Genomic DNA, 25,438 nt, shown 5'->3' with positions numbered 1-25,438 from the left:
TTTTCTACTTTCCAGCCTGACTCTGAAATGACAATGAGGCCATTATCACTGTGACTGATGTGCACAGGGAATGATGATTATAAAACAGATCCAAACTGACACCCCCCCCCCCCAAAAAAAAAGCTACACAGTCTTCTGAGAAGTTCTGCTTAACCATTGACACATCTTGGGAAGTGTGGTTTAGATGCATACTGTGATTTAGAATAAGTGATTATTGAATTGTAACTGTTCCAGGCAGCTGTTTGTCTCTAAAATACCATTAGACTCCTGTTCTGTTTTGCACGGATGAGTTATTCATGTTCATACTTCAAGCATAGTTTTGTGCTCACAGTCAAGACAAACTGTAGTAAATAGATTAATCAATTTTCTGAGATTTGATACATGTTAATGTGGGCATGTATCATGCTGTTATCCAAAGTAATGATTGAGCACAGGTTTAACAAATCTGGAACAAAGAAATATGATCTTGCATGAAAGGAAGAGAGACTGTCAAGATGCCCTACCAGTGTGGTGTCGTGGTTAAGTGTGTGGACTCTAATCTGGGAGAACTGGGTTTGATTCCTCACTCCTCCACTTGCAGCTGCTGGAATGGCCTTGGGTCAGCCATAGCTCTCGCAGGAGTTGTCCTTGAAAGGTCACCTGCTGTAAGAGTTCTCTCAGCCCCATCTACCTCACAGGGTGTCTGTTGTGGCAGGGGGGAAGGTAAAAGAGATTGTGACCATTCTGAGATTTAGAGTATAGGGCGGGATATAAATCCATTATCTTCTTCTTCTCTGGGGATATTTATTGATGGAACTACTAAATAGTACTGTTCTTGTCCACTTTAATAATATTACTTACAGAAACAGAGGAGCAAACACACCCTACATTGCTGATGCCTGAGGTAAAGAATGAAATGACGTAGACAGGGGATCCAAAAATGTAGAACTTTGAGAAACCACGCTATGTTTTGTTAGCTGTGATGCAGAGAATGAGATGACAGGTAGTTTGGGCATGCCAGCCTAAAGGGCTTTGAGAAATCCAGATATAATACTTTTCTCAACAGAACACATAAGTCAATACAAGGTACAAGACCAGGCTGGTAGCATTTTTGGGACCATGTAAAAGTGGTTCATTTTGTAAACATGAGAAAAAGTTGTTATATATTTAGAGGATGCAGGCATGTAAAGTTCTGGAAAAGCAGCAATTTCATTTTCCTGCTTGTGGATCAGAGGGAGATGCTGCTCCAGGCATGAGTCTTGTTGTAGCTGAACTTCCTTTGTTCATCATTAAAACTATATTATTCTGTAGTTATAAATGGTGGTATTCATTGCAGCCTTTTTAAAATGGGGATGCCATTGTGTTTCTTTATTTTTGGAAGAGTTGGTACTAGTATTAAATATTGTGACAGAGGTGATAGTGAGGCAAAAAGGATACTTTAAGCTTGTGACAGTTCCTGTGTAGACTTTTTACATAACAGTTACAATCCATATAGAATAAAGTTAGAGTCCAGAGACACCTTTAAGACCAACAACATTTTATTCAAGGTATGAGCTTTTGTGTGCACGCATACTTCTTCAGATACAATGAAATGAAAGACGACCATTCACATTTATAGACAGTTCAGAAAAACAAATCAGCATATAACATGATGCAGACATTTGAGACAAATCAGGAACAATAAGCCAGTTGTACGTCAAAATGTAGACGTCAAAATGTAATGTTATATGCTGATTTGCTTTTCTGCCCTGTCTATAAATTTGAATGGTTTTCTTCCATTTCATTGTATCTGAAGAAGTGTTTGTGCACATGAAAACACATATCTTGAATAAAATTTTGTTGGTTTTAAAGGTGCTACTGGACTCAAACTTGATTCTGCTGCTTCAGACCAACATGGTTACCCACCTGGATGGCAGCCATGTGAAGCCTCCTGAATGTAGCACTGAGACCAATCACAGCTAGCACTCCCTTGGCCTTAGGTGAAGTCTTCATTCATTTATTTGTACACTGTTTTTCAATCACAATTGTTCTCAAGGTGGTTTGCAACAGGAAAATCAGTCTATTTATAGACAATGTATTCATTGAACTGCTTGAAATGAATGTGGATGTTGGAGAAGATAGTGCCTTGGCCTTGCTCCCTTGCTGCTCTTTCTGAGGCAAAGAGAGGTGAGCCCCTTCTTCAAACAGCCTGTCTGTGGAATAATAAGTGCTGCCAGTGGTTTCAAAAGCAGCCAGGCTGATTTCCAAATGCATCAGCTCTTAGTTCTGCTTCCCATCAACAGCAATAGTAGTGAATGTTAGGTACTGGTGAAGGGGGGGGGCGCAGTATTCCTCAGTGTACATTCCTTAGACTTTCAGGTTTTCTTTCCTTCAGTGCTTGTTAATCAGGGCAGATGGCATCAACCCTCCAAGCTCTCAGAACTCCTTGAGGTGGTGGGTGTTGGCAGTTTTTTGAGTGAAGACAGTGATGGATAAAGTTCTCTGATCAACTCTGCTGTTGACCCTGGGACTGCAGCAGTTGCTGTGGAGATGTAGCTCCATCTCCACATGTCATAGGCTACAAAGTGTATGTAGCTTCATGCTTTCTGTCTCTTTGTGAGTGTAGCTTCCTTACCCAAGGTGATATCCAGCTGCCATAATTTCTGGCTCTGCTTCCCCCCCAGCAGCAGCAGCAAACATTTAACCACAAGTATTGATGTTCTTCAGCATCTTCTTTCCCAGTCCAGTGGGTACCAATGTTCCCTCTAAGCTGTGGAGTCTTTTGAGCAAAAATTCTACTTTGTGAGCTACTAGCATTAAAGCTGTGATCTACTGGCATTAAAGTTGTGAGCCATTGCATAAATTAGTTTGTTCTGGGGTCATTTTTTTCTGAGCTGAGGCAAAAATGTGTGAGCTGGAGGCTAAAAAATTGTGAGCTAGCTCACACTAACTCAGCTTAGTGGGAACACTGGTGGGCACTACTGCAATCAGCCACTCCTGCTGCTGTCTTCAGTTATCACCCTGACTCTGTTCTCCTCGGTCTGAATGGGAAAGCCCTCTCGGCTGTGAGATTGAACTTACTGGGAGGCAAAGGTATGCTATATCTATTTATTTACAGTATATATTTATCCCACCTTTCCCCTAGCATAGTCAGAAATGAAGGCAGGTAGCACCAACCAAAACAAAAATTATAAAAACAAAAACATTACAGCACATCATTCAGACAAGCAAATAAGCCAGAGCTTGTTCAGACTTACCTCATAAGCTCTTCGTTCTATCTTGTAGCCTTGTTGGAAGGCCCCCGTGGTAGGTGCCTGTCTCTTTTGGCAGTTCCATAGTAAAGGGGCAGCAACAGATAAGGCCTGGGTCATAAAATTGTATCCTCAAGTATGGAAACAGGGAAGAGCTAGGAGGCCTTGCTGTGAGGAGGGCATTTTGCTGCACGTGTTTATATTGGGAAAGGTGATCTTTCAAAGGCTATGTTGTATAATATGTTTTCTCCTTTGAGCTTTGCTGGTTCTCTCTGACTGTCCTCCTGCGGCTGCTTCCTGGTGATAATGATTCAGGAATTTAGATACTGATTTGGAAGGCCTTTAAAAATATTTGTAGCTTAATAGTGGCAGCAGTGAGGCATTTTATGAGGCAATAATTTTGGAGCTTTGCTCAAAATAAAACTGCTTACCATTCATCTCTACGTTTGGCTAGTATTAGCACTGCACTCTCCTATCTTTGTGCTAGCCGTTGACTGTATTTCAGTGTTGCTGCAGCTCTATCTAGTGGTGGCAAGAAATAAGAACAAAGGATAACAGATAAACTTTGCTAAATGGTGCCAACTCCAGGTTCAGAAATTCCTGGAGATTTGAGGGTGAAAGAATTTAGTATGTATAATGCCATAGAGTCCACTCTCCAAAGCAGCCATTTTTTCCTGGTGATTGCACATTATCTATGATACATTGGCTCTTATCAGTATTCCACATCTGTACTCTCTGGACCAAGCTGGAAGGCATACAGTAAAAAAACATCACTTTGCATGTATACAATTGACTAAAATACAAGGCCAGATTCTAGGAGGCCTCACAAACATTCTTTTCCCTTGTATTAAGCATATTTGATTTTTAATACCTTTCTTGGTCCTATACCAATTTGTATATTGTTTTTGGATAATGCTTTTACTATTGTATCATGAGCCTTTATGTACAGATGTTGTTGACCTTTGAAGAAGGTTGATTTTGGCTGAAACATGTTGGGTCGCGATCGTTCCCATTTGTGTACATTGTATTTTTTTTGCTATAACGAGGCTAAAGTTGGGCCCATAAATGTTTTTAACCATTTTGATAATAAATATATGTATTTCTGATCATATGTAGGTTTTACATATAGTTGTTAATTATTGACCCTATGTTGGTTTGCAGTTAACCTTTCTGGTTTCTTAACCAGTTTGACTTCATTCAGGGAAATAAGAAAGACTTAAAAGAAGGGCTAAATTGTGTGGTCAGATAGTATCAATCCCTAATAAGGCCTATAGTGGAGAAAAATACAAAGGGCTCTAGTAAGAGGCTCTGGGTGAGTGTCCCCCACCCTTGCTGTCTTCCTACCCACCCAAAAGAAGGCATTCACTTCACACACACCTCAAGGGGAGCTGATCTTTGCCATATAGAGAGCAGTTGTAATTCTGAGTGATCTCCAGCCCTCACCTGGAGATGGGCAAAAGTGGTTCCCCAGGAGGAAATGGCTAATTTGGAAGGTGGAGTCTATGGCATGGCCTGGTACCTGTCAAAGGCAATGTCCCCTCTAAGCTGCAGAGTCTTCTGAGCAAAAATTCTACTTTGTAAGCTACTGACAGGGCTTTTTTTTTTTTTAGCAGGAACGCAGTTCTGGCTACCTTAACATCAGGGGTGTGGCCTAATATGCAAATGAGTTCCTGCTGGGCTTTTTCTACAAAAAAAGCCCTGGCTAGTGGTATTAAAGTCGTGAGCTACTAATATTAAAGTTGTGAGCTACTGCATAAATTAATGTGCTCTGGGGTCATCCTTCCTGAGGTAAGACAAAAAAGTGTGAGCTGGAGGCTAAAAATCTGTGAGCTAGCTCAGGGTAACTCAGCTTAGAAGGAACACTGATCTGAGGTCCCACCCCTCCTCAAACCCTAGCCTCTCCAGGCTCTATCCCTCAAATCTTCAGGAATTTCCTAACCTGGATTTGGCAACTGCTAAGTCCCTTTGGCTGTCATAGAGGGGCTGCTGCAAGCAGCCAGACCTAGTTAAGTCATTCCAGTCAGGTGGCATCAAGTCACCCAGTGGGTGCTGCCGGGCCTAGAGTAGCCAATCTCCAGGTGAAAGATCTCCTGGGATCACAACTGAACTCAGACAACAGATATCTCACCCGATCCTGGAGAAGATAACTGCTTTGGAGGGTGGATTATATTCAGCTGAGGGCTCTTGCTTTACTGACAGACGCAACTTTGATTGCCTAGCAATGGCCTCTAGCTAGCAGGTTTCCTAGTGGCCCAATCCTCATCTGACCTGGCGTGATGCTGAGGGGAGGAAGGAGGGAGGGAAAGAGGCAGTCTGAGGAAATGTTTTGTGAGGCTGCAATAGAGCAGCAGCTCTTTATGAGGCAAGTTGATGGAGAGGATACAGAGAAGCATTAGAAATGGTGTCTTTCTCTGAGGTGAGAATGTTTTGGTGGTTTGTTCAGTGTTCCTGGGCCTGCAGTAGGTGGACAACAGGGGAGTCAGGCAATGAAAACCCAGAGGTGGTGACTGACACATGATGGGCCAATGGTCTGTTGAGTGCACCCATCAGCCAATGGGAGCACTTCATTTGGTCAATACCACTACAATTTTATTATTATATAAAGAATTAACACAGCACTGTGCTGCATCTGGTTTATACACCATTCTCAGCAAAATTCTGCTGACATATCATAGCACCTCAGTATGTTCAGACAAGAAACTTAATCAAAGATGTTATCTCATCAGATATTTAATTCTCATTCATTAGACTAACCGGCTTCTCTTGACTTTATAACTTATGACTAGCCCTGAGAGTATGAGGGAGGAGGCAAAGACTTATTGGAAGCAACTTCCTGATTTGAAACAGGAAGTGACAGTGGAGGGACAGTGGCTCAGTGGCAGAGCAGCTGCTTGGTAAGCAGAAGGTCCCAGGTTCAAACTCTGGCATCTCCAACTAAAAAGGGTCCAGGCAAGGAGGCTTGAAAAACCTCAGCTTGAGACTCTGGAGAGCCGCTGCCAGTCTGAGTAGACAATACTTGACTTTGATGGGCCAAGGGTCTGATTCAGTATAAGGCAGTTTCATATGTTCATCATGATACTCTATGATGTTCAAAACCTTCAGTTTTATCTTAGGGGTTTTGAAATTCCTAGAGTGCCATCATGTCACTTCCTGATTTCCCCCCACCACTCCACTGAGTGAGGACAGGGGACAGGCAGCATCACTGGGAGGTCCTTGCCATTACTAGGTAAGTGGAGACCCTAGTCCTTACTTAGTCTTCAAAATCTAACTTCTTCTGGCTAACTTAACCTTTCCCTGTCAGATCTTTTCAGGTACACAGCTATTGGCTGATCCAGAGCACAGCTCTAATTGGTGTTGTGTTTCTTGTGTACGTTTCTGTGTTTTACATCTACTGTGTCAAAGGGGTTGTAGCTCAGCGTTAGAGCATCTGATTGGCATGCAGAAGGTCCTAGGTTCAGTCCTCAGAATCTTCAGTTTAAAAGATCAGGTTGTAGGTGATGTGAAAGACCTCAGCCTGAGACCCTGGAGAACCACTGCCAGAGTAGACAGTATTGATGTTGCTGGACCATTGCTATGATTTAGTATAAGGCAGCTTCATGTGTACCTCTAAATCTTTATTCTAAAGCCAGCCAGGTGGTGACAAACAACAGCGCTCATTAGTATCAATTCAAATAGTTCTGCAACAAACATTTAAATGGATATGCAGAGAGGGAGTGGGCACAAGAGCAGTGGCCCCACCCCTGCATGACTGCTGGCTTGTGAGGAAGCATCAGCCGGGACATTCCATCCCTGTGATTGGCAACATTAGGAAAGCAGTATCCATGACCACAGGGAACCAGCATATGCTGGGGTTGCTGTGCCATACCTGGACACTGACAGGAGGGTAGAGGCAGGAACATGACGGAGGCACAATGTTGTGTGTCCCCTCTATGGTAAAAACCATAAACTTTCCAGCATCATCTGTGGTAAAACCATAGAGTTACTGGTGATTCCTTGATCTAACATATCTCCTCCTCGGTTTTCCCCAGAAGTGATGTAGTGCTGCAAACTTAATTTTCCCCCTGCCACAGCTTAGAGCCATGGCAGGCAATTAGGGCTTCCAGTGGGAGGCATTCTGTCACATATCTGGCAACCCTAGCATATGTGTAGATATTTGCACTATGGAGATGACCAGCTGACTGTGCCAAGATGGGGAGCAGAGCCAGTGTGTTCATATCCACTTCCCCTTCCAGTCAACATGAGGAGGTGCTTACATGTAGAAGGGCACTGCATATGTCCCATGAATTCTGCTTCTGCCCAATGTCTAGGTTTTCTTGCGATCAGCCTTAACCAACAGCAATCAATAACCCCCAGACTGACAGCCAAGTGCTTATTGCTTTCGCTTTAGCATAGCTAGCACACCATCAAGCTGTCATGGCTGGTGCATGGGATCCCCTATTGGTGCAAAGATCTGATCCTTCTCCAGGTACCAGAGTACCAGCAGTCAGCTTGCAGCATTGTATGGCCCACAGCCTGGAAATTATTGGTTTGTTTTATTAATGTGAGAACAAGAAAGCTTAAGTTTAAAGCTAGATGAACCAGAAACTACCTGAGCCTACTTTCAGGACAGGGTGGGACATAAGTATAATAAAGAAATAAATACTTTGTCAGATAACATTTTTAAAAATTGAACAAAGCAGTAGACAAATGAACCTTTAAGACCAACTAAGTTTTATTCAGAATGTAAACTTTCGTATGCTCTTAAGCAGACTTCATCATACAAAATGGGAATGGAAGCAGCAATTCTTAATATAAGTGGCCTGTGTAGAATCATAGAATCACTGCCCACTTATATTAAGAACTGCTGCTTCCATTCCCATTTTGTCTGATGAAGTCTGCTTAAGAGCATACGAAAGCTTACATTCTGAATAAAACTTAGTTGGTCTTAAAGGTGCACTTGTCTACTGCTTTGTTCTATTGCTTCAGACCAATACGGCTGCCTACTGGGATCGATTTTTAAAAATTACCCACACATCCCTTGTAGCTCTCCTGAATTCCCCCGCGTGTTTTTGGACTCGGGAAGGTTATCATTGTAAAGTTCTGTTTTGGAGGAATCTGGCTGGCTGCTTTCATAAACAGTGTGATGGACTCAATAAACCTTAGTGCAATCCACCAAGACAATTCTTATTAATAATATGTAATGGTCGGTCATGACCTGAATAGCTAGGCTAGCTCAGTTTCATCAGATCTCGGAAGCTAAGCATGGTAGGCTCTGGTTAATAGCTGGATGGGAAACCACCAAGGAAGCCCAGGGCTGCTACACAGAGGCAGGCAATGGCAAACCACATCTGAATGTCTCTTGTCTTGAAAGCCCTATGGGGTCACCATAAGTCAACTGCAACTTGACGGACAAAAAAGGATCAGCCTTAAAGCCATAAGTAGTTCTTACTAAGTCTTCGGTTCTTAACCACAACTCTCTTCATCTTTTTTATCCAATTGGAATTTTTATCCCAATAGTGTCATTTGCAGACATGGGGACACTGTCCCCAAGTGTTTTCCAGTAGGGGAATGCAAACCTTTATTAACATGCCTATCTCTGTGTGTTTGAGCCATGACAAAAACTTTAACATGCTACCCAACTCATGTCCTTCATTACATGCAGAATTCAGATTTTGGCACTTTGCTGTCAATGAATGCATATTATCCTGAGACAGGTGACTGGTCTATCAAGCCTTACAATGGCTTTCCTCCTTCCTCAAAGGTCGGGGACAAAGGGTGGCAATCGGGGGTGAGCTCTCCCGGAGGCGCACACTAGATTGTGGGGTGCCTCAGGGAGCAGTTCTCTCCCCGATGTTATTTAACATCTAAATGCGCCCCCTTGCCCAGATTGCCCGGAGTTTTGGACTAGGTTGTCATCAATATGCGGATGACACCCAGCTCTATCTGCTAATGGATGGCCGGCCTGACTGCGTCCCAGTGAATTTAGACCGGGCACTGCAGGCTGTGGCAACTTGGCTTAGGCTGAGTGGGTTGAAGCTGAACCCGACGAAGACAGAGGTCCTTTGCGTGGGGCGCGGCGCTCTGGGAAGGGAAATACCTCTCCCGGCTTTTGACGGTGCGCCGCTGAAAGCGGCGGGCCGGGTCAAGAGCCTGGGAGTCCTACTGGAGCCTTCACTATCAATGGAGGCCCAGGTAGCGGCCACTGCCAAGTCGGCATTTTTCCACCTGAAGCGGGCAAGGCAGCTGGCTCCTTTCCTGGAGCGCCAGGACCTGGCAACAGTGATCCACATGATGGTCACCTCAAGACTAGACTACTGCAATGCCCTCTACATGGGGCTGCCTTTGTGTCGAACCCGGAAGCTGCAGCTAGTGCAGAACGCAGCGGCCAGGCTGTTATTAGGACTCCCGAAATGGGAGCATATACAGCCGGGGCTGCGTGAACTGCACTGGCTGCCAGTTACATACCGGGTCCGATACAAAGTGCTGGTTATCACCTTTAAAGCCCTATATGGCCAAGGACCTGCCTACCTGAGGGACCGTCTCTCCCCATATGAGCCCCAAAGAGCACTGAGGTCAGCAGGGAAGAACACGCTGACTATCCCTGGGCCAAAGGAGGCAAAATTACAGAGTACACGGGCACGGGCCTTCTCTGTTATAGCCCCGTGCCTTTGGAATCAACTTCCGGAGGAGGTACAGGCCCTGCGGAATTTGGACCAATTCCGCAGGGCCTGTAAGACCATCCTTTTCAAGCAGGCTTTTGTAGACGTTGATAGGATGGCTGTTTAATCCACCAATGATTTATCTAGTGACCCCTGCCATAATATAAGTGTACAGAATAACATCAGGAAGATCACCACCGTTTAAATTATGGAATGACCCAGACATTCGAACTGGTTTTAGATTGTTGTTTTAAATTAATGTATAATTTCAATGTTGTTTTAAATCACCTTATATTGTATATTCTATATTGTATAATTTTATTGAACTGTTGTTAGCCGCCCTGAGCCTGCCTAGGCGGGGAGGGCGGGATATAAATAAAATTTATTATTATTATTATTAAGTTCAGTATTGCCTACTCTAACTGGCAGCAGTTTTCTAGAGTTTCTGGGAAAGGTCTGTCTGTAGGTACCAGGGATTGAATTTGAGACTTCCTGCATGCAACGCAGGTGCTCTACCATTGAGTCACAACTCCTACCCAAAGTCACTTTGCAGTGTGCCAAAAGCTAAATCCTGCATATGGCATACAGCCAGCTCATCATAGGCTTTGAGGCCCAGCCCTACAAACTTTGTCAGGCTTTCCCTCCATTTGTGAATGGTCCCTCTGTTGATCAGAAAGTCTCCCTATGTTTATGAATGTGATATTGAGAAATGGCCACAGGAGGTCAGTGTGAGATAAAAAGAGGCATCTCCATGTTCTACCTTCTGAGTCCTCTGCTTTTATGAGCAGCCACTAAGGCTGTCAATATCAGGATTCTGATTTTGTCACACACACACACAAACACTGGATACACACCAAAGAACAAAAGAGAGGCAGTATGTTAACTTGGGCAACCTTGAGGATTCACAGTCGATAGCAATAAATGACAGCGTCTTGTGATGTGAGCTAGCATACTGTTGGTTAATTTATTTTCAAAGAGCAAAACTGAGAACAAATGGAAAAGGAAAGGAAAGGTCCCCTGTGCAAGCACCAGTCGTTTCCAACTCTGGGGTGACGTTGCTTTCACAACGTTTTCATGACAGACTTTTTTACAGGGTGGTTTGCCATTGCCTTCCCCAGTCTTTTACACTTTCCCCCCAGCAAGCTGGGCACTCATTTTTCCGACCTCAGATACACAGGAACAGCACTCTTATCATAAAAGGCTCTCTCGGAAAGATGGAAGGCTGAGTCAACCTTGGGCTGGCTACCTGAATCCAGCTTCTGCCGGAATCGAACTCAGGTCGTGAGCAGAGAGTTCAGACCACAGTACTGCTGCTTTACCATTCTGTGCCACAGGGCCGCTGAGAACAAATGATCATGTACCAATTTGGTGTAGTGGTTAAGTGTGCAGACCTGTGACTGACTCAAGGTCACATCTATAGGTGTATGTGGAGGAGTGGGGAATCAAACCCAGTTCTCCCAAATAAGAGTCCACACATTTAACCATTACACCATACTGGCTTAGGGATGAGCACAAATCAAAGTACAAATAATGATTTGTGCCTAAAATAGCCAATTTGTGGTTCATTCTGAATCGGTTCAGGTACTTGTGCTATGCATGACTTACAAAACGAAGTGGCTGTTTTTTGGGGGGGCAGTACATCTGTGTCATTATCAGCAGGGGATCATCTTCGTACGCTGTGAATGTGTGCGGTGTGATGTCATCACGCCAGGCACATTCATAGTGCACCAACGCTTCCGATCCAAATGAACCAACAAACCACAATTCATTCAGAAAATAAAAAACACAAAACAAAACGAACCAGCATTTTCATGTTCCATGCCCATCCCTAGTCCTGATCCTAATCAGCCGCTACAAATGCAGGAAATGAGAATACTATATGATTCTTCTGACAAAGGGTAGGTATTCCAGACCCAATCTCTGTAGTTGAGAAGAGGGCTCATTGTATTTGCTAGTGATGCTTTGCTGCATAGCAAACTGCCCCACCCCCCAAAAAAGGAAGGGGAAAAGAAAGCATTTTCACCGTATAGGTCTAGATTTGCTATCCACCAGACCTGCTTGAGACAGGTCTGTGTTCAGAGACTTCACCTTTATATCTGGTTGAATCCTCAGTTGATAAGACAAGGCCTGGTCTATATATGCAGCAGAATGAATGACAGAGTGTGGAGATGATCACATTTTTTTAAAGGAGCTCCAGTCTTGTAAATAGCAACCCATCACAGTAGGCTGAGAGCTGGGCTAGAATCCATTCTCTTTGTATTGCTAATTTTTTTTGTTTGCTGATGGGGTTTGTTTTTCCCCTTCTGCAGTCTGAACTAGTGCAGTGTAGTCCACCACTACATTCTTCAGCATGTGTAGAGCAAGGCTGAATAAAGCCATTCACTCCAATCCATCAGTTTATTGTGAATGGCAGAACTCTGATACAAATGCGGGGCTCCCCTTCCAACAAAGAGGCCCCTGTTCATTGCAGTAGAAGAAGCCCATCTACACTGGGCATCCCTGCATTTTCAGCAGTAGCAAACAGGACAGGAATGGACCAAAACACGGTTCTGAATGGAGTATCAACCCATTCTTGCTCTGTCACTGTTGCTCCCACCCCCTTTTTTTTCTCTGTTGCCCTTGCGCAAAACCATATCATAGGGTGGTGATTTAAGAGCCTCCCCCCCTTCCATGCCGAGCCATGCTGTAATGCTATGATGTGACTTGGCAGGGCAAGAATAAATGTCCTGAGTCTTTGTCCTTTCCCTTGTAGTCCAAGGCAGATTCTCCACCTGCAGACACCCTGGCCTGTAGTGCCAGAGGAAACGAGGTGTTTATTTTTTTTTCTCATGCAGAGGGAGAAAAGAGGGTGCCCTGTTGGGCATGGCATCATCTCAGCCAGGGCTTTTTTTTGTAGCAGGAACTCCTTTGCATATTAGACCACACACCCCTGATGTAGCCAATCCTCCAATAACTTACAGTGGGCCCTGTAAGAAAAGCTCTGTAAGCTCTTGGAGGATTGGCTACATCGGGTGTCTATGGCCTAATATGCAAAGGAGTTCCTGCTACAAAAAAAGCCCTGATCTCAGCCCTTTCTTCCCCATGGCCCATGTCGGGAAAAATCCCTGTGTAGAAGCTGTTCTAAGTATATGCCATTCTCCTGCCTCAACTGACATTAAGGAGGCAGCCAAAATCCTGGGAACTCCATGTCACCATAGGAGCTCATGTTGGTTCACTGTGTGTATACGATGTTGCCCCTTATCTGGAGAGCCTTTTATGATAGGAGTGCTCTTCCTGTGTATCTGTGCATAAAATGGTCTGAACTTTGGGTGTGCCAAAGAAGGCTGCATCAGGTTATAATACAGCGGAGCACAGCGTGCATTAGGATTCTCACACAATACAGGCACTGAATGCTGCTGGCTGTTTATTTGCAGCCTTCTTTTTTTTTTGGCTCTGGCTCTCCCTTTCCGAACTGTCATGCTGCCTCTTTTGCAAGGTAGAAATTAAAAGGTGCTGGCCTAGTCTTGGGCATTTTCACATGTCTGCCAAGTGATTAAATACACAGCATGAACAAGCAGAATATTGTTTTGTTGTTGGTTGAAATATGATGAATAAATTAGGCTAGCTTCTGGAATGTAGCCCAACCCAGCAGCTTGATCGGCTGCTTAGGAAATAGTTTCAGGAGCAATTAGTGGGGTCCCCATTGGTATCTCAAGGCATCACACTCTTCTTCCTGTCTTCCTCCCTCAGATTTTTTTTTAAAAAAATCTTTCTTGAAAGCCTCATTTGCCAACTTTTGCAAATATCCAGAGCAAGTCAGAGACAATGGTGACCCTCTTTCAATTCGCTGAATAGTCTAGAGCAGAGGTGTCAAATATGCGGCCCAGGGGCCAAATCAGGCCCTCAGAGGGTTCCTATCAGCCCCTCAAGCAACTGGCTGTTATATGCTTCCTTCTCTCTCTCTCTTGCTTCCTTCTCCACAGGAGCTACAGAGCAAAACCTCTATTTTTTCCATTGACTGAGGCTCCTCCATTCAGGAGGAAGGGGGGGAAGGCAGAGCTTGCTTTGCCAGGCTCTTTCTATCACACAGCAGAGCTACTGAGCCAAGCCTCTCTTCCTTCTATTGGCTGAGGCTCCTCCCCTCCTTGTCCTTTGGGGAAAGAAGGAAAGAGCTAGAGTTTCCTTTGCCCAGTTCCCTGGATCCTATGGGAGAAATACAAAGACAGCACCTTTAAGACCAATGAGTGCTCATGTTTTAAGTATGTTTTATTTTAAAGGTTTTTTTAAAAAAAAATCTTTAATAGTGTATGTCTGTGTCCTTCATAAGTGTATATCTCTGCTAACTAATCTTACATAGGTACACACATGGCCCGGCTCAGCCCAACATTTATGTCTCATTTATGTCAGGTCCAGCCCCCATAACAAATGAGTTCGAATCCCCTGGTCTAGAAGCTTAGGGGAAGTTAGGGCTTTTCTCACGGGTTGCAGAAAAACCCAAAAAGGTATGTGTCTCCAAATGTATTTTGTCAAGTTTTTAAAATTGCATCAGTTTCCCCAAAAGTGCAATAAATGTGTGTGTATATACAATACTGAAAATGCTCTTAAGTAGAGAAGTAAAACCAAGCATTTTTCAATAAATATCTTCATCAGTGGTCAAAATTAGAAACAGAAACCCACATGGATCAGACAGTTAGGCTTCCCAACCGCCCTCGTCCTGGTGGGGGACCCTTGAATTTGCAGCCTCCTCCCCCACTCTCCAAAAATCCAGAAGCGGGGTGGGGGGGGAGAGAGAGAACATACGTGTAGGCATCATGTCGTTGAAGAGCTTCTGATCCGTTTGTAAAATGTGTGCCCCTTTAAGGCTGCGCAAGAAACAGGACGGGCTTCATTGGAAAGGGTCAGTAACAGTTTCCATGGAGAACGGCTCCTCCCTTTCTTTTGCTTTCGTTTTCACAGCAAGCAAAGTTCTGCAGAAAGAAGATCTAGTAACTATTTGTGTGTGAGAGAGAGGGAGGGGGCAGGGGATTCCCTGGTTTGGAGGCCCTCCCCCCCTATAGAAAGCATGGGCGGGGGAGGGAAATGTCTACTGGGCACTCTATTATTCCCTATGGAGAACGATTCCCATAGGGAATAATAGGGCATTTTAAAAGGTGTGCTGTCCTTTTAAATGTGATGGCCAGAACTCCCTTGGAGTTCAATTATGCTTGTCACATCCTTGTTCCTGGCTCCACCCCCAATGTCTCCTGGCTCTACCCCCAAAGTCTCCTGGCTCCGCCCCCAAAGTCCCCAGATTTTTCTTTAATTGGACTTGGCAACCCTACAGACAGTACACCCATTACATAGTGAATGTGGGGCTGAGTCAAGCCTGCACATAAAAAGTAATAAACCTCACCCCCCAAATAAGAGGAATGGAGAAGCCTAACTATCAGTGTAAATTGCATGAGAAATAGTATTCTATTTTGTTATACTTTCAGTTCAATAATATACTTAATAAGCAGAAAGTGAATCTCTCTCTTACATTTACAATTTAAAGAACAAAGTTGGAGTCCAGTGAGTTTTTGTGTGCCAAGCACACTTCCTCAGACAGAGCATAAATGGTTGTGTTTAATTCCAGTTTATTGCTATAAAATCTATAGATGTTGGTTAACATAGTACCTGTAATGGTACTTACGAATGTAAGTTGTTGTTATCTGTATAACATATGCTGAATTAATGCTTTATGCAATGTACTATATAAATAAATTAATAATTTTAAAAATCCTCACCCTCAAATTAATAATTCTTAAAACTCTTTTCACCAGACCTTTTTGTATATAATGATATTAACCAAGCAGCAACAAGAAAATCTTCAGGCCTGGCTCCACACAGCATTCTTGTTCCAAAATCCTATTGAGCTGGAGGCCAAGCAAGAGAACAAGTCCGACTTTATGATTCAATTTATGGTTAACAACTACTTCATGAAAGGATTTTTATTACTCTTTTATAATGTGCAGGCCTAACTTGGCTCCACGCTTAATATGTCTGCAAGTCTGATTTTAACCACTGACAAAAAAGTTTGTCATAATATGTTTGTATTTTTCTTGACAACATGCCATAATTAAAGGCAGGTTTTTTAGTCCTGTTAACATGCATGCATATTTATAATTTTTTTAAATATACATATAATGAGAGTTCATTTTTTGATTGATGTGTTTTCTTTTTCATACATATGTATTCGGGTTTTTCTTTCCCCCCTCCCCTTTATCGTTCCTGATTTTATGGTCTGCTTTTAACCTGAGGGCTGTTTCAGGAATATTATTTTGGGATGTTGAATATTGTTCTGTTTTTATGCCTCGGCCTGATTGTTGTTGCATTCTTTTATGATTTTATTTTATGTTACTTTGTGAACTGCCTTAAGCTAGGGTTGCCAAGTCTAATTCAGAAAATATCTGGGGACTTTGGGGGTGGGGCCAGGAGACTTTGGGGCGGAGCCAGACTTTCCCATTTACAAAATAAATATATAAAAATACAGCAGTGCAGTTCACCTGAATAGTCATCATTTCCTCATCGCCCAATAGCTGCAATTTTAGTAAATGAAAGTTAATATACACAAAGTAGCCAAAAAGCACAGAGTTTGCAAGCTCACATTTCACTGGAGCTTTACTCACAGGAACTGCTGTTCTTCAGGCTAACACTGGCAAACAAAAAGAGAGAGAGATGGAGTTTTCCTCCATCCCATAAACAGGTTCCTACACAAAGACTCTGAAAACAATACAAAACAAGCACAGAAACACACACTCTTACTGGCTCCTCTACAAAGACTTCTAAAAAATACAGGGGCTACACTGCTCTCTTTCTCCCCCCCTCACACATACACACACTTACTTGCTCTGAAACAAAAGCAAAACAAACTGAGGGACTCTGCTCTCTGATGAGGCTCTGCTACTAACCCTTCCCCATGAAGTACTTCCTGCTCTTATCTAAACACACACACACACACATGTTTTAATACGGGACCTGTTTGAAAGTTTCAAAACCTGCTGGAGATCTAGAAGTACATGGTGGCTGTGGGGATGGGGTTTCCCCCTGCCAGCCAACTGACTGGGGGCGGGGTGAAGCCTGTAAAACAGGGGGATCCCCTGCTGTGACCTGGGGATTGGGAAGCGTACCTTAAGCAGATCTCTGGAGAGACAGCATATAAAGTTTCTAAGTAAATAAATACCATCAGATCTGTAGATTAGTTTTGTATTGATGATGCACTGGTCCACAGCTGACCATTATGACCAACGCAGTCATATTGGTTGGTTACATATGGATTGTATGGTAATGAATAATGAAATTGTAGTATCTAGGCATAAATTTGCCATGTTCCATCTATTAGTGGCTATCTTGTCTAGTTGACTCCACACACACAAACCCCAATATCACTACTATCAACTGTTTGTATTTAGTCTGATACAAAAGCCATCTAGAGCAGGGGTGTCAAACATGCAGCCCAGAGACCAAATCAGGCCCCTGGAGTACTCCTGTCAGACCCCCAAGCGACTGTCATCTGCTTCCTTCTCCCTCTCTCTTGCTTCCTTCTGCATGCTTCGCAAGGCTTGCTCAATTGCACAGGAGCTACAAAGCCTCTATTTTCTCCATTGGCTGAGGCTCCTCCCTTGGGAAGGAATAAGGATAGGCAGAGCTTGCTTTGCCAGGCTCTCTCAATTGCACAGGAGAGCTACTGAGCAAAGCCTCTCTTCCTTCTATTGGCTAAGGCTCCTCCCCTCCTGGTCCCCTGGGGAAAGAAAGAAAGAGCCAGAACTTCCTTTGCTCAGTTCCCCGGATCCCATGGGAGAAATACAAAGAAAGCACCTTTAAGACCAACAAGCGCTAATGTTTTAAACTTGCTTTATTTTAAGGGGTTTTTTTAAACACACCTTTAATTGGGTTTGTCTGTGTCCTTCATAAGTGTATATCTCTGCTACCTTTTCTTAAATAGGTACACACATGACCTGGCCTGACAAGGTCTCATTAATGACAGATTTGGCCCTCATAACAAATGAGTTTGATGTCCCTGAGAGTCTTTGTTTTTAATGGAACTCAACTGATGGCTAAGCCTTTCCTATTACTTCTTTTGCTTCTAATCAGTACAAAAATCTACCTAAGGAATATATACTAGATAGAGAAGAAAGGAAGGAATGTGTGTGAAAGGTGATCTGCATTAAAGGCCATTCTAGATGTTAGAGAAAATGGATTTTTAAAAGTTCAACACTAACAGTCTTGCTGCATGGGAAGAAAGGATATCTTATGGAAAGGATATCTGTTTTCCAGCTGGGAAGCATTTGTCTGACTTGCAGGGGTGCTATGAGGATAGCACTATTAATTCCAGCCTAAGCTCCCTGTAAGACCAGTTGGATTCAAAATATATGCGTTTTACTCTTTTCCTTCTCCCCTCTTTAACTGGGGTTTCAGCTTTAGATTTGCTTATACTTCCAGATGTGTGGCATTTATCATATCTAAAGACAAAAGATGCTCACTTCCTTCTTTTATCCACAAAGCATCCTCAAAAGCAATGAGCTTGGCATATGGTTCTAATTGCTATGATACTTGATTTCCCTTCCAGCATACTAATACACTAATTCTAAACATTCAGCAATTGAACATGATGCCAAAGGAGACTGTGCAGAGTATGAAGGTTTAAAATTTGAGGTTAGACCAAGGTCAAAAATTCTTCAGTATGGGAGGGGATATTCTGGTTAGGACACAAAGTTGGACTGAATAATCTACTGCATGACTTCTGGTTTTTGGAAATAGCTTCTTTTGGAAAACACTTTGTGTAGTCAAACGCTTTGATCTGTTTATAGCATCATATGCCTTTTCTTTTCATAAACTATAAAAGGTGAAGGGTTAACAGTACTATATACTGAATTCCAGCCCTTACTTGCTAAATGGGGTTGATTCAGAACTTTCATCTATACTGCAATCATAGAACTGGTACAGCAGTGGAATGCAGTGGAAAGATAACATGAGCCCACTGTACATTTGGATATGTAATATTCTTCATGGTGCTGGCCAGACCCAGACTGATGCACAAGTTGGTCATAATACAGTTCAGAGTTCTATGCATGTTTAGTCCAACACAGATTATAAACATGCTTAAACCCAGAACAAAATGCTTAAACCCAGAACAAAGATTGAGTCCAGTGGCACCTTTAAGACCAGCAAAGTTTAATTCTGAATATAAGTACTTCTTCAGATACATTGAAACAGATTTCACCAACCATTACCTGTAGGGGGGATTAGTTGCAAGGAAGGGCTAATTGGAGTCAAGATGTTAAAAAAAGCCCTTCCTGGCAATTAACCTCCCACCTTCTCTCAACCCATTTTGTTGACTGTACTGACTCACTGTGTGTAATCTGTAAAGTTTCCAACCTCCAAATAATGACTGGAGCTCTCCAGGAACTGCAGCTAATTTCCAGACAATGGTGATCAATTCCCCTGGACAAAATGGCTACTTTGGAAGGTGATTGTAGAGCTGAGGTCTTATATCCTGCTGAGGTCTCTCCACTCCCTAAATTCCACCCTTCTCCGGTTCCACCCTGAAATCTCCAGGTATTTCCCAACCCAGATCTGGCAACTCTAGTAGTCTTCATTGAGTCCCTATGAGAAAGGCAGTCTATAAATAATGTAAATAAAATAAAGCTAAAGGATGAGTCTTCCTCCCTCTCTTAGGAAGTGCATTCCTTAAGGCAGGGGAGACAATGGAGAAGGCCTTTAATAGCACAGATGTCAAAGGGGCCAGCTGCAAGAGGCCACTAACAAAGAGCTGATTATTTATTTATATTTAGACTTATATCCCGCCCTTCTCACTGAAGTGTCTCAGGGCGGCTGCAGATTAGTCTTTAGAGCCACCAGGTATTGGTAGATGGTGGATGCAAGGGGACACAGAGTGGAAATGGTGCTACTGTGTATGGCACCTTCTGCTTCTGAGAACTTCATAAGAGACATCTAATATTGGAGTCTCACCGACATGTTCATGACACGCCACTCCAAAGCTATTTTCAGTTACTGCACAGGACCACAGCTTGGTGGTAAAGTCCCCATGCATTACATGCAGAAGGTTCCAGGGTTAATTCCTGTCATTTTCGTTGAAATGTTGCAGGTGGTAGCAATGGGAGTGGACTCTTCTTGCAGTTCTGTAGAGCCACTGCCAGTGAGAGATTTGGGCCAATAGTCTGATTTTTAAAAAGGAAGCTTTATGGGCTTTCAATTTGGAGAATTTAGTGTTCTTCTCTAATGGATGTTGCTTCCATCAGTTAGTCTTATTTTCTACACATCTCTTCTTTGTGCATATGATAAACTTCATCAGGATTCTTAATCCCTCTTCTCCCTTCCCCCTTCTTTTATAAATACACACAAAAAGATGTCCCTTTGGGCTGATTTCTTTCATCTTTGAAGACAAACTAATTGGCCACTTAAAATGGACAAAGGACACCATGTGCATAAGGAAAAGTAGGTCATTGGCTCTCAGTTCAAGTGCTCCTTGATTAATATGTGTGATGTCATCTCTCTGTTCAAGTGCAATGGGATGCTTCAGTCAAACACAGAGCACTCATTTTAAGCCTCTGGGTCAAAGAGCAGCAAAAATGTCTCCTGAAACACTGAGGAAGAGAAACAATCACTAAATATTATGCAGTTCTATCACAAGGACTCATAGACAATATAATCCCATTCAATAAGCAAGGTTTGATATGCCAAAAGATTCTGGTGGCAGCTGATCACTGCAAATCTGAATGCTTCAGACAGTCATGAAGACAGTCATGAATAGTTGTTAGGGCTGCCAGGACTTACATGGCTGCCAATGGGGGACTCTGGTCCTCTTATCAGGAGAATTCACATGTGCCTCAATGATGTCATTCAGAAGTGGCACCAATGTGCTGGGCACATCGCACAGAGGGCACTATCATAGAGTTTTTACCCAAATGCTAGAGTGTCCCCTGTGTGACGTGCATGGTGTGATGATGGCATTTCTGGGTGATGTCATCATGCTGGTCATGTGGGGCACACCAGCACTCTTTAGGGGTTGGGCTTCCTTCGCCAGCTAGTTCTGTGGCGGGAGGTTGGAGACCCCAAAAGTGGGGAATACCCCACCTCCAGAGGGAGAATGGGAACTCTAATAGTTGCTGACCACATATTTATTAAAGTAAATAAAATGGCATCTCCGGAATCATCTGAGTTGCTGTTGCATTGGCTTCTTCTGATCTATGAAAAGAGGTGGCGGGGATGGCCTAGACAAAGAAATGGCCCAGAGAAGGGTTGCTGAGAATTTTGTAGCAAATTTTCTCAATAATTAAGCTTACTGTGTTTAACTCTGATGGTCAGACATGAGCTGATGGTTTGGAACTAAACTTAAATGCCTCCCCCATCAGTTTTCTCCCCAAACCACACATGCATGAAAATGCTGGCAATCCAAACAGATGGACAGCTACTTAGGACAACAAAGCCAAACATTTATGAATGATTTATGTGATTTGTGACTGATTTAACTGTCTATTTAAGTAAGTGCCTGCTGAGCACAGCAACAGAACAGCACAGCTATCTGGGTACCAAGATTAGATTGTACTGCACTATTAAGGTATATGGCAAAGAAACCTGCCAAGCAGCCACTAATGGGTTGATGAACAGTTGAAAGATCTCTTGAAAAGAGTTGAAAGATCTCTTGAAAAATTGTCTCCCTGTTTGTGACTGGTGATCACAGTATGAACTGAACAGGCAGATTTTTGAGCATCCCTAGTTAGATGGTTATAGGACCAAGAATCTGGCAGCATCCAAGTACAAGAGAATTACCAGTTAATTTTCTGATCAAAGGCTGGATCACAGGGTCAGTGCTATCCACAGCCTTCCAAAAGAAAGCATAGATATCTCCAGTCAGCTTTAGTCTAAAAAGTTTTCATCTTCCCTTTGCAAAACAGAATGACATGGATACAATTAGCCAACTGGATTTCCATGTTTATTTCTAAGTTCCTTTCAAGGTGCCAGTTATACTCTTTATAGCCTTTTATGCCCTAGGAGCCATACAGCTAAACGACTTTCTTTCCCTATATTGTCCCAGTAAGCCTCCACATTTCCCCCCTATTTGCCAATGGGGCTGCTGGCAGGAAGTCACTCACTGGGAGACCTGGCAGCTCAAGATGCAACACTACCTGCAATCAACAGCATAAGGAGTCCTGCATGTTTGGCACTGTAGTGTGAGAGGACAGAAAGTAGTCGTAAGGAAGGTAGGGATTATCTGGGCCACATCACAGAAAAGCATATAAGAAGGGGAAATCTGTGATTATGGTTGCTGACTCCATTCCCTTGTCTCCCCTATTGCATGTTGGAAGCTCACACAAATTGGGTTGTATATTATGTTGTCCCTTGAGCAGAGACATCACCTTAAATTTGTGGAGCCAAGCAAAGCAAGGTAGAGAGGCCAGCAGGCTATGATCTCAGTTCCTTCTCCGCATGTGTCTCTGCACACATAGAACATCTGCACAGGGATGCTATGGGACCCTCTTTCTGTGTGTTTTGTAAAGAAATATTGTCAGAAAGAATGGAATATGTGCTTCAATGACCTTATGCAACACTTGCCCAAACACATTCTCTGCCTCAGTGGGTGACAACAACAGAAGCCAACTATCTGTCAGAGCAGCCTTTCACAACATGTAACCCTGCAAGCAAGCAAACACCCATGCAGTGATAGCATTTCCATGCAGAGACATTCTCCTCTGGTCTCTGTCTGTGGACCCAGAAACATCATAACAAGGAATGTCTTTTGGCTTGCCAAGCGCTTGCAGTCCCAGACAGAAAGAAAAAACAGGAAGGCATACCCTGGTGGGAGACACACAGCCACATTCAGCTATGTGTCCCAAGAAGATTCATATGATGCTGACATGAATCTTGCTGGATGCAGGAAACTATGATTTAAAAAGATGCATGCCCTCCTGTTCTAGTGCTCACACATACACTTATTTCTTCTAGGATCTCTCTGTTTGTCATTAACCTGCACTAGACACAGAATTTCATTCCCTGCCTAATTTCCATATCTCTATCTAAACTGAGGTCACATTGACCATATCATCATTTAATGGTTAATTGAAATTTCATGGTGTGATCTCAGCAGCGGGGAGCTGAGTTGCTCGAATCCCTTGAGAACTCTCTCTATAGCAGCACTTCAGACACTGCCCTATTTTTCATTTCTGCTTTTTTGTTATGTTCTTGTTCTACTCAACCCAGTGGTGTGCTCAAATTGAAAGCCATCTCTGTCTTACTTACTAGAAACCTCCCAGTTTACAAGCCCAGAAATTGGACAGAGCTGCACTTTTTCTTAAAAGATTTCTAAAAATGGAAGGAGATAATCATCACATCTCTAGCTCTGCTCTCCCCCTTGAATGGTTTTTCTGTTCAGCATTTTTCAATCACATTTCACTGTAACCTTGCTATAGCACCTGACTTGGTATTAATTTTTTTAATGCATCTGTCTCCTCTGTCTCCCCTCCTCTTTGTTGTTGTTCAGTCCAGTCCGACTCTTTGTGACCCCATGGACAAAGTCACGCCAGGCCCTCCTGTCTTCCACCATCCTCTGAAGTCTGCTCAGATTTGTGTTTGTTACATCAGTAACACTGTCCAGCCATCTCATCTTTTGCCATCCCCTTATTCTTTTGCCTTCTGTCTTTCCTAGCATCAGGATCTTCTCCAGAAAGTGCTCCCTTCTCATTTGGTGGCCAAAGTATTTGAGCTTCAGCTTCAGCATCTGACCTTCCAGTGAACAGTCTGGGTTGATTTCCCTTAGGACTGATTGATTTGATCTTCTTGCAGTCCAAGAGACTCTCAAGAGTCCTCTCCAGCATCACATCTCAAAAGCATTTATTCTTCTGCACCTGGCCTTCCTTATGGTCCAGCTCTCACAGCCATACATTACTACTGGGAATACCACTGCTTTGACTATACAGACTTTTGTTGGCAGGGTGATGTCTCTACTTTTTATTATACTGCCCAGGTTCGCCATAGCTGTCCTCCCAAGGAGCAAACATCTTTTAATTTCATGGCTTCAGTCACCATCTGCAGTGATCTTGGATCCCAGAAATGTGAAGTCTGTCACTACTTCCATGTATTCCCCCTTCTATTTGCCAAGGTGTGATGGGGCCAGATGCCATGATCTTAGTTTTTTTTATGTTGAGTTTCAAGCCTACTTTTGTGCTCTCCTCCTTCACCCTCAACAAGAGATTCTTTAGGTCTTCCTCATTTTCTGCCATTAGAGTAGGGTCATCTGCGTATCTGAGGTTGTTGATGTTTTTCCCAGCAATCTTAATTCTGGCTTCTGCTTAATTCAGGCCAGCATTCTGCATGATGTACTCTGCATATAAATTAAACAAGCAGGGTGACAATCTATATCCTTGTTGAACTGTTTTCCCTATTCTAAACCAATCAGTAGTTCCATATCTTGTTCTGACAGTTGCTTCTTGACCCTTATACAGATTTCTCAGGAGACGTTGTGAGGTGGTCTGGTACTCCCATTTCTTTAAGGACTTGCCACAGTTAGTTGTGATCCACACAATTAAAGGCTTTAGCATAGTCAATGAAACAGAAATAGACGTTTCTCCCTAAGAGGCGGAGGACATCTTGGGTGTTTTCCCACCATCCAATCAGGGAGGCAGGAATCTAAAAGATCTTCCTCTTCCTGTGGCTGTGGGAACCACCCCTCAGTTCTGTTCCTGCCTCAACAGGGAGAGCAAGTGTTTAGAATAGGCTCCTATTCTTTTTGATTGTAGGCTACCTTGCAAGTTTTCTCTATCCATTTCTTCTTCTTCTTCCTACCTTGAGCTATTTTTCTTCCTTCATCTGAAGCCTGATACCTTCTATCACCAGCCATTCTTCGCTTTTCTATTTCCCCCCCCCTCCCATTTCCCTCTACGACGAGGAGTGGCGCCGCGGCATGATACTCCCATGCTTTCTCCATAATCCATCGAATGTTGGCAATTTAATCTCTAGTTCCTCTACCTCTCCGAAACCCAGCTTGAACTACTGGTAGTTCCCGATCTACATACCGCTGAAGCCTAGCTTGTAGGATCTTTAACATGACCTTGCTGGCATGTGAAATGAGTGCAATGGTGCGATAGTTTGAGCATTCCTTGGCATTACCCTTCTTTGGGATTGGAATATAAATTGATCTTTTCCAATCTTGTGGCCACTGTTGTGTTTTCCAAATTTGTTGACATAATGTGTACATCACTTTAACAGCATCATCTTTTAGGACTTTGAATAGCTCAACTGGGATACCATCATCTCCGCTCGCTTTGTTGTTAGTAATGCTTTCTAAAGCTCATTTGACTTCACACTCCAGGATGTCCAGCTCAAGGTCATCGATTTCACTGTCATGGTTGTCCAGGACATTGAAATCCTTCTTGTATAATTCTTCTGTGTATTCTTGCCACCTCTATAGTTCCTCAAAAAGGGATAAAAGATCACTCCCCATCTTAAAACATGTTTTAGCCAGAAGTGAATTCAGTGGGACTCTCATAGTAACTATATGTAGGATTTCTATCTTTCTTTATCTTTTAGAAAAAGCCTAACTGACAGGCTACACAATAATGGTTTATAAAATTATGC

At 43.1% G+C, this 25,438-nt stretch overlaps 1 protein-coding gene across 1 annotated transcript in view; it reads left to right on the top strand.

The window, feature by feature from the left end:
* The window catches only part of RAB11FIP4 (RAB11 family interacting protein 4), a 296,785-nt gene that overhangs the window by 118,353 nt on the left and 152,994 nt on the right, over positions 1-25,438 (top strand). The window lies entirely within an intron of this gene.

Source organism: Heteronotia binoei, chromosome 13 (genome assembly GCF_032191835.1).
Source record: "Heteronotia binoei isolate CCM8104 ecotype False Entrance Well chromosome 13, APGP_CSIRO_Hbin_v1, whole genome shotgun sequence".
Lineage (NCBI taxonomy): Eukaryota > Metazoa > Chordata > Lepidosauria > Squamata > Gekkonidae > Heteronotia > Heteronotia binoei.
The sequence above is the reverse complement of the archived record's forward strand: the minus strand, read 5'-3'. Positions and strand labels throughout refer to the sequence as shown.